Source organism: Camelina sativa, chromosome 19, assembly GCF_030686135.1.
Source record: "Camelina sativa cultivar CO46 ecotype springtype chromosome 19, ASM3068613v1".
Taxonomy (NCBI): Eukaryota; Viridiplantae; Streptophyta; class Magnoliopsida; order Brassicales; family Brassicaceae; genus Camelina; species Camelina sativa.
Window position 1 is genome coordinate 27,708,766 of NC_141898.1, and position 6,855 is coordinate 27,715,620.

The 6,855-nt window shown below is 30.3% G+C and overlaps 1 pseudogene; it reads right to left on the reverse strand.

The window, feature by feature from the left end:
- Window positions 1-5,552: 5,552 nt before the first annotated feature.
- LOC147921166 (uncharacterized) lies at window positions 5,553-6,636 on the reverse strand (annotated as a pseudogene).
- Window positions 6,637-6,855: the final 219 nt, after the last annotated feature.

Consider the following 6,855-nt stretch of genomic DNA (forward strand, 5'->3'; position numbering starts at 1 on the left):
TCCACGAAACAAAAAAAATATCGACAGCTCAATTTCGAATTCAAAATCTGATTCCATGAGACAAGAGTGTTCAAACAAGAGTTTTAGAGTGTTTACCTTTGTGTGTCCCTTGAGTTGAATCTTTTTGCTCAGTGGAATCTGGTAACGATTCTCCTCGTTGTCATCAGCATCATCGTCATCTGAATCTTCATCCGAGTCTACAGCAGCCGGAGGCGGCGGCGGAGGACCGATCATATCATCTTCATCATCAGAATCATTACTGTTCACGAGTCCCTTTGGTGGCAGCGGTGGTCCCATTAAAACTCCGTCATCCTCCTCTTGCGTCGGTTTAGACGGAGGAGGTGGCGGACCCATGGCTACATCATCATCGGAAGGAGCTAGACTGGAGCTATTAGGGTTACGATTCGGACCGCGTACACTTCGGAGCCAGGTTTCAGAGGAGGAAGACAGAGAAGGGAATCCGGATTCGGATTCACCGGAATTAGATTCCTTCGTGGCAAAATCAGACGAGACTTCGGCTTCGTTGGTGGCTACATCGGTGCGGCGAGTTGCGTTGTGGATAGCTTCGGTTGGCGCCGAAACATTCGATGTCTTACCGAACGAAAGAGGAAAATAAGCTCGTAGACCTTCCAATTCATCCTCCATGGCTAATCTCTTCTTCTTCTTGTTCTTCGTCAAATTTGGAATCGTATTATTATACAAAGTCCGGTGACCTCGCCGCCATGAAAATCCCGCTGATGATGTACCAGCGAAAAGAGATGGTGGCGGTTAAGCCCATAAACAATAAACATAACCATATTGGGCCTCAGAATAAAAGCCCACTAATACCCATAAATATAAATTCAGCCTCAATATAAATGCCCAACAATACCCACCTTTCACACACTTAAACAATAATTTTGTTTTTGTTTTTACATTTGCCATATCAACAGAAACACAGTAATTGTTGTGGGCAAAATTATCACCTAGAATTTTCTTTTTACATACAGTAAAACCTCTATAATTTAATAAGGTTGGGACCATGAAATTTTATTAATTTATAGAGGTTTTAATTTATGAAGAGATTTTCTCATTTTCATATTGAAAATTTTCTATTATAAAATAAGATACTTTTGTTATCATTCATGTTTTGAAAGAAGTTTCTTAATTTATAATCTTGGTTATCGTAATAGGATGAATATCAATTGTTTAATAGATTATCTAAGTAAAAATGACAAAAATGTTAAAAGTTTAGAGTTTAGAAAAAATTATTACTAATATCCTTCATGGTAATGATGAAGTCGCAAAAGATATTACGGTACCTTTAAAACCAATTACTAAAGAAGCAATTATTTATGACTTTTCATAATTTATGGATGCGATTTGAAAATACAACAATGAAAAAATTAGAGATTAGCTCCAACAAAAATGCAAATTCAAGAATAGACAAACAACAATAGAATCATATTCACTAGATTTTCTTATATATATATATCAGTTTATATGTTAATTTATGATATTGATGGGACCATATTTTTGCATAGGATTTCCAAAAAAAATATTATCTTATTATTTTATCGAAATGTGTCATTTTTTACACCGGTCCAACTCGGGACCGGAAGAATTTATTAATTTATAGCGAGTATTAATTTATGGAGGTTCTACTCTAATCATCTTAAATCCAATAAACAACTTTGATGGTTTGATAATTTGTTTGAAAAAAAAAATGAAACACATGGCTCATATACTGGAACTGGATCAAGAGTTTGATTTGTAGGTGTTTGGAGAGATTGAGTATAGCATTAATCCCCCTTATTGTCGGGATACAAATATTATTCCAAGAGTTATTTTTTTAAAACCTTATTTTTGTTCACCAATGAATTTAGTTTTTGGATCTTTCATAAGATCATCAAGTACTTTTAATTGTTTATTTAACTACCACTTGGATTATTTTTTCAAAAGTATTGAGATTCTTAAGTATAAAAAACTTGCTTATTAATTGCCTAGAAAAAAAAAAAAAAATATATATATATATAAAGTTAACTTTGCTCACTTCTCCTTCCTCCACATCACCATCCACCTAATCAACTTTTTTTTTGCATAAAAAATACTGTTTTTAATATTCATTCATTGCATGTTTATTAATTATAATTAATAATAGTAAAAAATAAATAAAAAACGAATTAACTAAAATTAATTAAATTTTAAAATAGTATAAACAATAATATAATTTTTAGTAAATATTAAAAATAATAACTATCTAAAAATGAATTAAATAAATTAAATGAAAATTTTAAAATAGTAAAAATAATACTATAAATTTGTTTTAGCAATAATTTTATTATTAAAATTATAACCAAAAAATGATTATATTCCAAAATTTAGAATGGGTTAATGATTTTTAGAATGTAAGTAAGATTTTAATGTACGGTGGAGTAAAAAAACAAGTTATGTAATTGTATTTATAAAAATCTAAACATGAAAATAAAATTGAAGTAAAACATTAGTTTCTAAAAAACATATACCATAAAGATTTATTATTAAATTTTAATTATAAGAAAGAAAAGATTAATTACTGAACTTAACTTAAAAGTTTTGATCTAAAACAAATACATTGTAAGGGGCACACTTTTTTTTTTGGAAAACTATGAAAAAGAATTTTGAAAAAATAATCTATCTAAAAAAACAAAATCAATAGTCAGGAAATATAGAAAAAATGATATGCAAGCCGTTACAAAAAGTGGCATTTAATTTGTATAACATATCTCATAAGGTATATTATCAACTGGAGCTACAATTTTATAACATGATATAAAACATATATAACAAATATAACATATATATATATATATTATCAAATGCTTTTAACCCAAAACATTGGTAAAAATAACAAATTTAAAGTACACTATGTTTTTTTTAGAAGACGAAGCTCGGGTTGCATCACAAAATTAAAATCTGCAAATAACATATGAGATTTTAGAAAAATATGTAGCTTGGATTAGTGAATAGATATTCATTGTGGGGTTTAAATGTTTCATCATTTAAGCATTCGATATGTTTAAATGGTCTCTATTATTAAGTCAACGATCGATATTGACGTTAAAACTTTTAAAATTATGTTTTCATGGGATATGAATATGGAATGAAATCTTTTAAAGATAAAAGGTCAGAATATTGTCGACAATATTATTGCAACAATAGACAATATATGTTATATATATATTAGTAAAATAAGTACGGCATTTATATAGATTTATCTTTTAATCTTTAAATTATATTCATATTCAATGATTCTTATTGATAAAAAATTTAACTAAAATCCCACGTAAAATCACAAATAGATATAACAAAGAAATTTTATCTTAAAAATATATATGTTGTATATCACTGAGTAAAGTAAGTTATATATTTATACTCAAAAGTTGGAATGATTATATTTGAGCTCAACAATTTCTATTGATAATAAATATTTTAATTAAAATCCCGCGCTGTGCGCGGGTACAAAATTCTAGTATATATATATATATATATATATATATATTATAGACAAAAAAGTTAACCAATTAACCAAAAATAATGTGAACCTAGAAATTGTAAAAAAAAAGAAGTGAAAATCATAAGTTATATATTTAAAAAGAAATGTAAAACTATATAGTAATATCTAATAATGTGATAGGTTTAATCTGAAACCATCCCTATTTGGATATGTGTAATTGAAAAATGAGATGGTCGAGGGCAAAAAAATGAAGTGGCCGAAATTTAATTAGGTCATATATTTAAGAAGTTGATTAAATGCTATTGATATCATATCCTTTGCCTGCTAATCTAACCGAAGATAGGAGAGGGTGTTCACATGTTAAGTACTGCCTTTTAACGTTGTAGTTTTGCTATTATGAGTAAACAAATTTGGTTATAGTACTATGTGAAGTTTGTGGCGATTCCCGTATACATCAAGTTTTAAACCAGATTTTTAGGCTCGCAAACAAAAAGTACAGAGATATTATACTATATACATATCATCAGCTAATAGACTGAAGAAATTGGGAAGTTGATAGTAGGGACTATATAGTTGTGTTTGCACCCAAAAGACGAAAAAAAAAGATAGTACTGTGTTATTTTAGGTATTTTGATTTCATGTAATTTTCTTTAGTAAAGATCTTTTTAAAATTTATTGGATCGTAATCTCCTTTTTCTTATGTGTGTATGAGTGTTTACAAGACAATCAGAAACATTATAATTATAATAACAAGTAATCGAAGAAGTAGAAAAAAAATACTAAAACATCAAACACGAGTAATCCTTCTTCAAGAGCACAACTCGTAGCTCACAGTAAGGTATCTAATTCAATATGTAAATATTGAAATGCTAATTTCGCCTTTTAGATTAGTATTTTAGTTGTTGGTTAACTGGAAAAAATAATTTACTGGTATTTGAAAAGAGATTAGTATACACAAACTATCATATATATGTTGCGTCAAACAATATTAATGTTGGTTTTGTGTTCTCTTATATTTACTTATCTATGTTCATGTTGTGCATGTATAGGAGATCATTCATCATATAGACTTGACTTTGTGTATCAGTGTATGGATTTGTACGTCGTAATATATATGTTGTTTAATTAGTAAGTTGATGAGTATATATATATACTTTTTTTTTTATTGGGGTTCTCTATTTAGCAATTTCTTTCTTGTATCCTCTCAATTATAACTATTCAGAATAGTATATTCTCTACATGTTGTCGATATTCAAATGTGGATTGAAAATCGTATTTAATTACCATCGTCCAGTTTTGTGGGATGTGTGGAACTCTAAAAACGTATATATGTTTGGCATTTGCTTTCAAGACAACAAAAATAATTTAAGAATGGTTGATTGTGATTCATAGAAACTGGCTACGTACCATTTTCATTTTAATCGCAATTTACCTTGGCCAGTGTTACTGTGTTAGCCGGAAATACGATAAGTGTTTAATCGATCTCTAATTAGCGTTATAAAAATCCTACTTATTAATTAATCACATGCATGAACTGTTAAAATCAATCACAGTGAGTCACCCTCTTGATAATTAATTATAGTACATTAACAAATCAAATAATGGAGATGGAGCAAATCAAATTAAGAGTATATATCAAGATTACTTACGTATGTTATAATTAGGGAATCAATTAAAGATATATTATCTCATGTCGCACGTTACTAGCAACTAGCAAGTCTAGCATACAGTATATATATATTCTGAGATTGTGCAGATTAGGAAAGTACGTATTTTTTTCATTTATTTATTGTAATATACTAATAATAAAATATAATATATATATATATATATATATATATATATATATACGAACATGTACGATCTCTTTATCAAAGAAATGTATATATAGAATTGGTTTCTTAACATACGTTATTTCAATACTCCAGTCTCCAAGATTTGACCCATGCATTTAAGTTATAGTTATACTAATAATAATTAATGGGCGGCATATAGATACGTGAGTTTAAAATTTGATTTGTTTACGACCAAATCTGTCAGGTGACGTATGGAAAATAGTAATTGAATTGATCCTTTTTTATGCACGTTCAAAATTTGTAAGAACCATCCTCACGTCTTCTTTTTTGGTCAAACTAGGTTTTATATTAATCTCAACCTCCCCACTAGAGGAGCAGTGGCGGAGGTAGCAGCTTAGCAAGCGGGTCAATTGATCCCTATAAATTTTTCAAAAATAAAAAATTACTTGTAATTTTAGAAGAAAAAAACAGAAAATAGTTACAAATATGCTTATTGATCCTTATAAAATAGTTACAGATATGTTTATTGACTTCTAAAAGAAAAATTCTAAATAAATTTTGGTTATTAGACAAAAATTGACCCCTATAAGAATAAATCTTACCTTCGCATGGAGGAATACATGTTCCAAAGAAAAGACAAGAAAGCCAAACCGGCTAAAAAAACTGTTGTTACCAGAACTAGACGAAAAACATACAAGAAAAAGATAGGAGCAAACACAACACTTAATCAACTGAAGCGAAAGAGGAATCTTTCAAGCTCGATGCCAATAGTGCTAAAAAGTGAAATGAAGTCTTGGGAATTATAGAACACAAATAGTGATCTTATTGTAACTCAAGATTGAAGTCGCAACAAGTGCATATTTATCAATCGAATATTCGGCCATAGACGCAAAGGTGACAATACACCGGATAGCTGAGCCTGATGATAGAATGAGCATCGAAGTGATTAAGACCTTCGACACCAACCTCCTTGCAACAATACCACTTGACCCAAGTGGACATTTTGAGAGGAGCACATACTCCATAAAGGAGAAATCAACCAGATTTACCAGTATGATGGACAATAATAAGTTAGTTAATCATCTACCACAAAGGAGTTAACTTGGACTTCATATTACCAAGATTCAAAGTGAAATTTGGAAAGAGCCTGCATGTTGCAATAAGGAGTCGCCCAAAGGCGAGAGACTTGCCTCTTAAGGACATACACATAAAGTCCACGGCAAAGGATAATTCTATCAGGCTTAAAGAACAGAATAAATGCATAACCTGGCAACAAGGAAAAGGAGAAGAGCTGGAGGTGATGAAAACAGAGAAAGCAGCTCCAAACTCTACTGCACGGGCATAAACCTTCAGAGCACACGACATAGAGACAAACAGAGGACTGGAAAGACTCAGTTTCAGAGATTTAGGCACAGGAGAACTGTGACACCTCAGTTTGCAGAGAGGTTTAAAAGAATCGCTTTGGCCACCTACGTCACCAAAGAGCACTTATCTTTTCGGTCAAGGGTCCTGAGAGAATTCCATAGTTAAGCTTGCTTGAGCTGGAGTAGTTTCAGGATGGGTGACCTTCTGGGAAGTGATTGT